The following is an 11,362-nucleotide window of genomic DNA, read 5'->3' as shown; positions in this document are numbered from 1 at the left end:
TCGCAGTTTTTTTAAAGAAATTATCGATAGATAATTGCTTGGTACGGCTTTTCAGAATGTTTCGAAAGTGAGTTAGGCAAACATCATCGAACTGAGAAACTACACGACAAACCTGCAATTTCTTTGGATGGTATTTGTCGATGAAGTCGACCACGTCTTGATATTTTCCTAACACCTCTTTTATATGCGCCGAACCTAACACATGTTCTACCTCCTCGCTCCCTTCCTCATCACTCATGTGCTCCGACATAGCATGGAGTTCCTTGAGCTCATCCGTGGTAAGTTAGTCGTGATGTTCGGCGTCGAGTTCCGTAACGTCATCTGCGTCGACCTCCAGACCCATGTACTTGCCAAGGGAGACGATTTCCTCTACGGCTTCCGCTGCATCCACTACGGGATCAGGTTCGGGGTCAAAACCCTCGAAATCTCGGGGAGAAACTGCATCAGGCCACAGCTTCTTCCAGGCAGAATTGAGGGTCCGTCGAGTTAATCCCACCTAAGCCTTATCTATGATCTTCAAGCCGTGCACGATGTTGAAGTGGCCCCTCCAAAATTCATGCAAAGTTAAGTTGGAGCTTTGCGTGACATTAAAGCACTGCTTAAATAAGTGCTTGGTGTACAGCTTCTTAAAATTACAGATGACTTGCTGGTCCATGGGCTGGAGTATAGAGGTGGTATTCGGTGGAAGATACAGCACCTTTATGAACTTGAATTCATCGAAGATATCATCTTCAAGTCCGGGGGGGGGGGGGGGGTTGCATTGTCAAGGCATAGCAGGCACTTTAAAGGCAATTTCTGTTCATAAAGATACTTCTTCACAGAAGGGCCGAAAACTTGGTTAACCCATTGCACAAAGAATTGCCTAGTGACCCAGGCCTTCGAGTTGGATCGCCAGAAAACATGAAGCTGATCCTTATCGACGTTGTGTGCTTTAAAGGCCCTAGGGTTCTCTGAATGGTAAACCAGTAAAGGCTTGACTTTAAAGTCCCCGCTAGCGTTGGCACTTAGGGCAAGAGTCAACCGATCCTTCATTGGCTTATGCCCAGGCAATTTCTTCTCCGGCAGTGATGTAGGTTCGACTGCATCTTCTTCCAAAACAGCCCGGTTTTATCACAATTAACCCTGGATAGGTACGGTCCTCGGACACCCCTTTAAGGGTATACTCGGACGCGAACGACCCCGACGCCAAAAAAAATTCTTGAAAAATCAGTTTTTGCAGTAACCTCCTTTTTTCTTTTGCCAAAAAAAACTTCAATGAATGCTTAAAACAACTGTAAAGATAAATACTACTCATCTGCAGAAAAACTATTTATTATAAATATTTTAAAAAATTAAGTAGAAAAAAAAAGACCTGACATAAAAATTCATAAAAAAAAAGTTTATACATATATACACAAATCCTTTTAGGAATTGATTCTTGAATGTTTAGGACACATCTTGATGTATTTTGGATGAAGTCAGACCCATGGAGGTGAAGATCTGAAATGAGAAAAAAAGGGTAACTTTTTTTGGTCAAAAAAAATTGTCCAAATTTCATGAATTTTTTTGGGTACCCAAATGAAATAGGAAGTGGCTAATTTTTTTATGGAATAAACATATGTTATCCTAAAATAGAAATATGTAAAAAAATCTTCATTATTTTGTAAATTACATTTATATCAGGGGCCATATCTAAAGGTAATTTTTTGAGTACTTGGAAATTTCGTAAAAAAATACATATATTTAATATATAATATGATATTTATGCAGGTAAAAATATATCAAAATATCACAAATTCTATAGGGAACAAGAATATATATAGATAGGGCAGCTTACGCTTCGGATATGTCCACAAAATGGCCGCCAACCACACTGACTCAGACTCCCTAATCTGCCACTTGAAATGTAGGAAGGGTATGTCAATTTCAAGGTGTTATTTACTAATCTAATTATTATTGGATATGCATAAAAATTGTATGGTGGGTTGCTGGATAATTGTCGATTATTTTACGACTATAAAATTAAAATTCTGACCCAAAAAATTTTTTTTGAAGGGAAATAAAATCGAAAAAAAAAAATGTAAAACAATATTTTAGCTAAAAAAATTTGATGATATTCAATCAAAAAAAAAGTAAACAAAATTTTCCGACAAATAAACATCTAGAGGAATCATTACTCTGTGATAGTTCCTTAGTACGTAGTAATTTTGAAAGAATTGGGAAAAAACGAAAAAATGGCAATCACCGGAAAATCGAACACATACCTATATATACGCCATATCTGGCTAAAAAAAAAGATAGGCATGGGTAGCCAGATCATCTAGAAACACTTTCCAACAATATAAAAATATAAGTTTTGCGACACTACTTGCCAATTCCTTACGGTAACATGACTAAGCAAAAAAATGCAAAACAAATAAAAAGGGGCACTCGTGGAAAAATGGCCATTCTAATATACGGCATTTCAGAAAAAAAAAATTTCAGCCACGTGCTAGGCAAACCATCAAGGCATATTTTCCGACAAATAAACATATAAATGAAATATTACTCTGTGATAGTTCCTTAGTACGTAGTAATTTTGAAAGAAATGGGAAAAAACGAAAAAATGGCAATCACAGGAAAATCGAACACATACTTATATATACGCCATATCTGGCTAAAAAAAAAATAGGCATGGGTAGCCAGATCATCTAGAAACACTTTCCAACACTATAAAAATATAAGTTTTGCGACACTACTTGCCAATTCCTTACGGTAACATGACTAAGCAAAAAAATGCAAAACAAATAAAAAGGGGCACTCGCGGAAAAATGCCCAACATTCTAATATACGGCATCTCAGATAAAAAAAAAAAGATATGCACGTGTTAGCCCAACCATCAAGGCACACTTTCTAACACATAAACATGAAAAAAAAATCAATAATATACGGCAATTCCTTACTACGTAGTAAATTTTTACAAATATTGAAAAAAAAACAGAAATTGGCAACCGCAGTTAAATACCCAATATACCAATAACTACGTCGTATCTGACAAAAACAAAATCACGCATGGGTAGCCAGATCATCTAGACACACTTTCCAACATTAAAAAAGCAAAAGTTTTACGACACTATTTCGCAATATCTTACGGAAAAATGACTTGGCAAAAAAATTTAAAAAAATTAAAAAGGGACACTCGCGGTAAAATGCCCGACATTCTAATATACGACATCTCAGATAAAAAAAAAGACATGCACGTGTTAGCCCAACCATCAAGGCACACTTTCTAACACATAAACATGAAAAAAAATGAATAATATACGGCAATTCCTTACTACGTAGTAATTTTTACAAATATTGAAAAAAAACAGAAATTGGTAACCGCAGTTAAATACCCAATATACCAATAACTACGTCGTATCTGACAAAAACAAAGTCATGCATGGGTAGCCAGATCATCTAGACACACTTTCCAACACTAAACAAGCAAAAGTTTTACGACACTATTTGGCAATATCTTACGGAAAAATGACTTGGCAAAAAAATGAAAAAAAATGAAAAAGGGGCACTCGCGGTAAAATGGTCCTCGTGGTGATGAACGACATTTTAACTAAAAAAAAAAACATGCACATGGTAGCCAAACAATCCACCAAGACTTTCCACAACTGATAACCTATACAAGTTGCACCATTCTACGACAATTTCATAATACGTAATAACTTTGATAATTATGCAAACTACCTCAGAAGGGTAAACTCGGACGCGAACGACCCCGACGCGTCTCAGAAATCGGGGAAGGAGTACAGCTACAGTAATGCACATCTGGACACTACTAGAGCGTGTAGGGGAGACACCTCCTGCAGGTCGATCACCCACAAATTCAGTCACAGGGGTGAGTCACGTGAGAAAAACCTGTTTTTTTTTGACGCTCGGGGTCGCAAACGACCCACCGTACCTATCCAGGGTTAAACACCTGCTGCTCTACGTAGCCTTCTTCCTGCACGATCTTTTCGAAGTTCTTCACAAAGTCAGCTGCAGCCTTTGTGTCCGCACTAGCAGCCTCTCCGTGGCGAACAACTGAATGAATCCCGGACCGTTTCTTAAATTTCTCGAACCGGCCACGAGATGCCTTGAAATCATCTGAGGAAGGCTCGGTTGAACTCTCCCCAGCATCACCCCCAGAGCTCTCCTCCTTCAAGTCCGTAAAGATGGCGTGCGCCTTCTCGCAGATGGTGTCGTCGCCAACGATCTCTCTGTCCTTAATCCACACTAGTAGAAGTCGTTCCATCTCTATGATAGGGGTACGGCGTTTTGAAATTATGGTGATCCCTTTAGAACAGTGGTTCCCAACCTTTTTTTCAGGCGACCCCAATCTTGCACCTCAAGCTATGACCGCGACCCCACTAGTTTAGTTGTATAAGTATTCTTATATATTACTAGTTGTTGGCTGTAAAAGTAAGGGACAGTGAATATCCTTCTATAAGATTGGAAAAGACAAAATTAACATCATTAAATTTTATTATAGCATTATAAATTCTAAGGCTTAATATTAATAAAAAACCCAATTCTGGAATAAAGTTTTGTCACATTCCACAAAAACAAACTAAAAGTATATATAAAGGTTTTCTGTTACATGGTAAACTGATTTTATTGGGAGCCTTGGTCCTGGATCATGAGGCTAAGTTTCTCTATTCGTGGTTCAGTCTTAGAAAGAGGGTAGGTAGCAAGGAAAGTGAAGGGGCAAGGAACAAGGAGGAGGCGTCGTAGAGAGGAGGGGAAGGATCACGTAAGGAGTAACAAGGAAAAGAGATGTAATATATTTGCAAATCACAGTAAATAAGACTAAGCAGAAACGAAAAAATCAATGATATTCAGCACTCCAAATCTCGCCAAAACTACCACCTCAAAAAACAGACCATATACAATCCTCCAAATCTCTAAACAACCGCCAAAACAATAACCTCCAAAACCAATGACATAAAATCCTCCAATTCTCTTAACATGCCAAAACAATAACCTCAAAAACCAGCGACATAAAATCCTCAAAATCTCCCACAACTGCCAAAACAATAACCTCCAAAACCAATGACATAAAATCTTCAAAATCTCTCAAAAACTGCCAAAAGAACAACATCCAAAACCAATGACATAAAATCCTTAAAATCTCTAAACAACTGCCAAAACAACAACCTCCAAAACCAATGACTTAAAATCCTCCAAATCTGTAAACTGCCAAAACAACTACCTCAAAAACCAGCAGCATAAAATCCTTGAAATCTCTAAACAACTGTCAAAACAATAACCTCCAAAACCAATGACATAAAATCCTTAAAATCTCTAAACAACTGCCAAAACAACAACCTCCAAAACCAATGACATAAAATCCTCCAAATCTGTAAACAACTGCCAAAACAACAACCTCCAAAACCAATGACATAAAATCCTCCAAATCTGTAAACAACTGCCAAAACAACTACCTCAAAAACCAGCAGCATAAAATCCTCAAAATCTCTAAAACGCTGCCAAAACAACCTCCAAAACCAATGACATAAAATCCTTAAAATCTCCAAACAACTGCCAAAACAACCTCCAAAACCAATGACATAAAATCCTCCAAATCTGTAAACAACTGCCAAAATAACAACCTCAAAAACCGGCGACTCAAAATCCTCCAAATCTCTAAACAACTGCTAAAACTCTAACCTCCAAAACCAATGGCATAAAATCCTCCAAATCTCTAAACAACTGACAAAACAACAACCTTAAAAACCGGCGACTTAAAATCCTCCAAATCTTTAAACAACTGCCAAAACAATAACCTCCAAAACCAATGACATAAAATCCTCTAAATCTCTAAACTGCCAAAACAACAACATCCAAAACCAATGACATAAAATCCTCCAAATCTCTAAAAAACTGCGAAAACAACAACCTCAAAAACCGGCGACTTAAATCCTCCAAATCTTTAAACAACTGCCAAAACAAACTCCAAAACCAATGACATAAAATCCTCCAAATCTCTAAACAACTGCTAAAACAACAACCTCCAAAACCAATGACATAAAATCCACCAAATCTCTAAACAACTGCTAAAACAACAACCTCCAAAACCAATGACATAAAATCCTCCAAATCTCTAAACAACTGCCAAAACAACAACCTCCAAAACAATTGACATAAAGACATAAAATCCTCCAAATCTCTAAACAACTGCCAAAACAACAACCTCCAAAACCAGCGACATAAAATCCTCCAAATCTCTAAACAACGCCAAAACAACAACCTCAAAAACCGGCGACATAAAATCCTCCAAATCTCTAAACAACTGCCAAAACACCTCCAAACCCAATGACATAAAATCCTCCAAATCTCTAAACAACTGCCAAAACAACAACCTCAAAAACCAATGACAAAATCCTCCAAATCTTTTAACAACTGCCAAAACAACAACCTCAAAAACCAGCGATATAAAATCCTCCAAATCTCTAAACAACCGCCAAACCAACGACCTTTTCGACCGAGTGACCAGCGCCGCAGACGTGCCAACTTCACAAGAACATACAAATAAAATAACACAATAACACTTATTTTGTTAAATGAAATAATAATCGAAACAATACAAATTCACAATAGGTAAATAAAAAGGAAGGGGAGTAGTAAAGATGAGGAGAGGAAGGGAAGTGGCAAGGAAATATCGAAGAGGAGGGGAGGGGGCCCAAGAAGGAGGAGGAGAGGAAGGCAGGGGTAAAAAAGAAGCAAGGGGTGAAGGGGCCTGGAAAGACGGGGAAGGAGGGAGAGGAGCAAGGAAAGGGTTGCGAAGGGAAAGGGTAAAATGTAGGAGGAGAGGGCATGAAAAGTGCCCCTCTCCTTCTCTTCCTCTTCTCTTGCCCATCTCTCTCTTTAAATATGGGGGGGGGGGTTACCATGGGGTTTTAAAAGCCCCAATTATGAATACTGTGATAGGCTATCACTCACTGACATACTGTGGTGCAATACTTCGTCAGCAATGGAAGTACTTAGTTTCTATTATTGGCATACCACTTTTTCGTGAGTAATTAAGAATTTAAAAAAAAACATAGACGGAGTGCAACCTATGCAGCACATTCGAAATCACTATACAGGTATAAATGCATCAACTATATAAGACGAACAAATAGTAGACAGTGTTTCCCGCTGCGGCAGTACAGCGGGGGTGGCTGCCTGATTGGACGTGGACGGTAATGCTATTCACATATCAAATGCATACTGCACTCAGGGATACCACCATTAAAATTGTTTTTTTATATTAATATATGAATAGATAGATATATAAAAGTCGATAAATAAAAATCCCCTAATACTTTTATATATTTTTCTTTACTACGAGTTCTGCTATATTTTGAAAAGCACTTGGCCACCCCACTTGGGGTCGCGACCCCAGGGTTGGGAAACCTGGCCTTAGAAGATTTCACTGCTTTAATAGCTTCCTTCTGTTTAAGGATTGTCGAGATCGTCGACATATTACGGCCATACTATTTAGCAAGTTCACTCACGCGGACGCCACGCTCATGTTTTTCAATAATTTCCTGCTTAATTTCTAAAGAAAGCATTTCCTTCTTCCTTTTCTCACCACTACCAATACCACTGGCAAAACTAAGCCTTTTAGGACCCATACTTTATGTAAATTACCGTTAAAGGATGCACGTAAAAAATCACGATTAAAACAGAGTTAATAGCAGAACGCACAGAGCATAACCGAAAGAAGCCGACGAGAACAGAGGACTGACCCAAGCCCCGCTAATTGAGTGTCCCTCCGAGGTCGATGTGTTGCCTTCTATCGGCGGAAATAAAAAACACTTCAGGCACTATGAGCACCGACTACGCGTATGAGTATTGTTTACTGCGGGTGTCGAAAAAAACATTCGGGTGTAGAGTAGGAACGTGTTCGAATTGTACTTCGCGTGTCGAAAAATTCGGATACAACCGGTACGACGAAAATTGCTTACTTCGTGTGTCGAAATAAAATTCGGGTGTAGAGTCAAAAATTTGCTCAAATTTTACTTCGGATGTTCGAAAATTAAGATGTAGATACGTTCGGATGTAGAGGTTCCACTGTACTGATTTCCGTACCCGATTAAAGGACTGGTATTTATAGAAAACTATTCTTTTTTTCAATTAGATTTGTGAATAGAAAAAGACTTAAAATACAAGCGTGCTGCTTTGCAATAAAAACTTGAGAGAGAGAGAGAATCTTTTTGCCGTGAACTACAGTTTTGATTATAATTAAATTATCAAATCAGTGATATTGTAGACATACTCAAGAATTGGAAACTAGATGAGATAGTGGATGGGTAGACGTTTCTTATATTCCAAATTCAAGGTTGGTTGAATTGGTCGAAATTATAAAGTTCAAACTTGTCGAACATGGTGACATAGGTTTTTTATAGTTTTTATGTAGAAGATGTTTAAGTGTTGTTACTGTCTTTCAAGGAAGGACAGCTCTTCCTAAGTGAAACCTTAACATCAAAATTATCCCTAAAACAACTGAGGCGAAACTCACCTACTTGATTCGCAGACCGGATCCTGACAGTACACCCGCAGGTCACGATCCTAGAAAAACTGCTTCCTCGCTGAACTTCTTTCAGCATATCGACTTTGATAGACTCCGCTCATATATTGGTTGGAAATCCTCTCGAGTCTTTTATAAACAATACACAAAGCAAGTGCAGGAAATAAAACACTTTTTGGCGGCGGCAGGTAGTGTTATAAAACCTGTAATCTAGTGCTGCGATGAACAGTGAACTGTTTGGGACTTAACAGGATACGGGGTGAACAGGTAGTAGCATCTTTTAGTATAATACCCGTTAGTGGAGATCACTATAGTGAATCTCGGACTGTTCTATATAGGTGTAGAATCTAACCAATAACACCAGTGCCGTGTGGAAATTCGTACACTGTTAAAACATATCCAACATCTAAGTGAAATCAATCTAATAATTTCACAATACTGAGTGGGACCTGTGATTAACCCATATATGTATTTCTTCACTTACAGGTTACAAATATATATATACCTTGAAGATGTTGAATTGTTAAAAGATTCTATTTATAATACATTCGTTGTATTTACTTTTGTCTATACAATTAAATACGTGAAATGTATTAGTCTTATTCGCCCTACATGAAATCGATTAAATATAAGGGCCTTTTATTCTCCTAAAAATAAATATACTTGTCAGTATACCTCTGTAAGAACAACCCGGTAATCCTTGTTCCTACGAAATATAACTTGACGCTTTATAGTCGGTATCGACAATTTCCCTGCAGGGGGCAGGAAGCCCTAAGTTAGTTCCAAACTTAGTGGATATGACAAATAACGGTAATGTCATATATATATTTGGTCTGGGAGACCATATAAAGAACCGAGTCAAAGTAAGGGCACTTATGCAAACCCACAGATATAGTACTTTCAAGTAATTCTCTGGTAAACTTCCATCAGGACGACATGGCCGAGACCAAAAAACGGATTTTGAGCAAAGCGAAAAATCTATTTTTGGGTGATATGGCCATGTCGTCCTGATGGACCCTCCCTCCTTTCTAAAAAGGAATATACATCTATGTAACAAAGTCCCCACCTGAAACTACTCTATCTGCGGCTATCCATGCTTAATTGCATCATGGAATAGTTCGCCGTGGTGGTACCGGGAGGGGATCCACCGGGTAACCTTCATAACGGCTTCCCTTCAATTTCGCCACTCTTCCCCCTCAAAGTGAAAACTCTATTCGGGATGAAGATTACTATGTGTCGTATCAAGAAATACGTCCCCTGATATTATGCGATATCCTTAGAGTTATATTAAGGATACTTTCGCCAGGAGTTAGAATTCTGGAGACCTGTGGTCAATTCTCTGGGAGTATCACTGTAGCCAAATATCCCCTAGAAAGCTGCCTAAAGGAACCTTCCATCAGGACGACATGGCCATATCACCCAAAAGTAGATTTTTCGCTTTGCTCAAAATCGGTTTTTAATACAATCTACACTTAGTGTTGTGCTAATAGCAGAAGTTTAGCATTCAAAGTAATGGTCCTAGAAAGAACAGGATTTTCATGGGAGCTCAGGTTGTTCCCGAAATTCTTCCGGTAGTAATTAAGGTGATGCAATCTTTGGAATTTTTCTTTTTCTTTTTCGAAGATATACAGTTTTCCTGTACATATATATTCCTTTAGATGATTATTGAATCTATCCATGACAGGAGCTAATATAAAGGAGATGTCTTTGTGTCCTTGTGAGGACTCGACATCATATGCTTGAGAATCCCTGACCTTTCTTTAGTGCTGACAGAACCAAAAGAAGGGGTATCAAAGAACACTATGTTATTCTATATTTGTGAGATAAATCAAACATGTGCTTCGGCCATTTAGTGGGTTGAGGTACCAGCTCGGTTAAGAGCTTTGAAGGCATAAGTATTGCTCCCTCATTGGCCTTTTGAAAGAATTTTGCTATTTTCCAGTGATGAAAGCAGGAGTTGTAAGGACTAGACAAACTTTAATGTCTTCTATGTAAGGGAATACAGTATCTTCAGCAGTTCTTCGACACTTTTGTTCTTGGTGTTGTGGTGACAGCAAGTAGATGTATAGCCACCCCAGCTCCCACTTGGAACAGAATCCACCTTGTCTATAGTAATATGTTCGAAATAAGTCTTGATTTAATGCTCTCCAGATTTTCCCTGTCATACCCAGGCGGTAGAAAGACACATTAGATTAGTAACACAGGCTTCAAAATCAGTTGTAGGAGCAGCTGCTCGTGATGGTTTTATAAGAAACCAAATTAAGGGAAGGAAAAAACTACCCAAGTTTGAAACTAAAAAACAGTATTTTCTTTATTAAACAGAATACTGAAAACAGTGTTTAATAGACATAGGTATTTGCAATGGGTTGGGTAGGGCGGAACTCGACGTACAGACACCTCCTCGTGGTGAGTTCTGGATTGTGTTATCTCCTTCAAATAGAATTTGAGAAAACATAAACTAAGAGCTGTACAAGTTAGAATATTCATTATTAAACAAAATAACTGCAATATATGTCGTATTACCCATATTTATGACGATGAGCTCAATTTATCAAAGTCGTCAATTATTGGTATTTCTGGTATTTTTCTAAATTTTCATGCTATTTGTGGAAGCAGAAGATGACTTCGCCACAGAAAAACACACTTAAACTATATTGAGGAGTATTTAAATCACTTTCAGATAGAAACTACCGGAACGTGATTGCATTAAAACTATGTTTTTAAATGATAATGAACCGCAGGCTCTTTTTTCCCACTTTTTCCATTTTTCAGTGAGTTTGTGCAAGCTGAAGATATTGTCTCAGAAGTTTCAGATTTTTCACAAGTTATTTTTGATGTCCATTAACAACTTTT

Source organism: Palaemon carinicauda, chromosome 31 (genome assembly GCF_036898095.1).
Source record: "Palaemon carinicauda isolate YSFRI2023 chromosome 31, ASM3689809v2, whole genome shotgun sequence".
In the NCBI taxonomy this organism is placed as follows: Eukaryota; Metazoa; Arthropoda; class Malacostraca; order Decapoda; family Palaemonidae; genus Palaemon; species Palaemon carinicauda.
Note: the sequence above shows the minus strand (reverse complement) of the source record.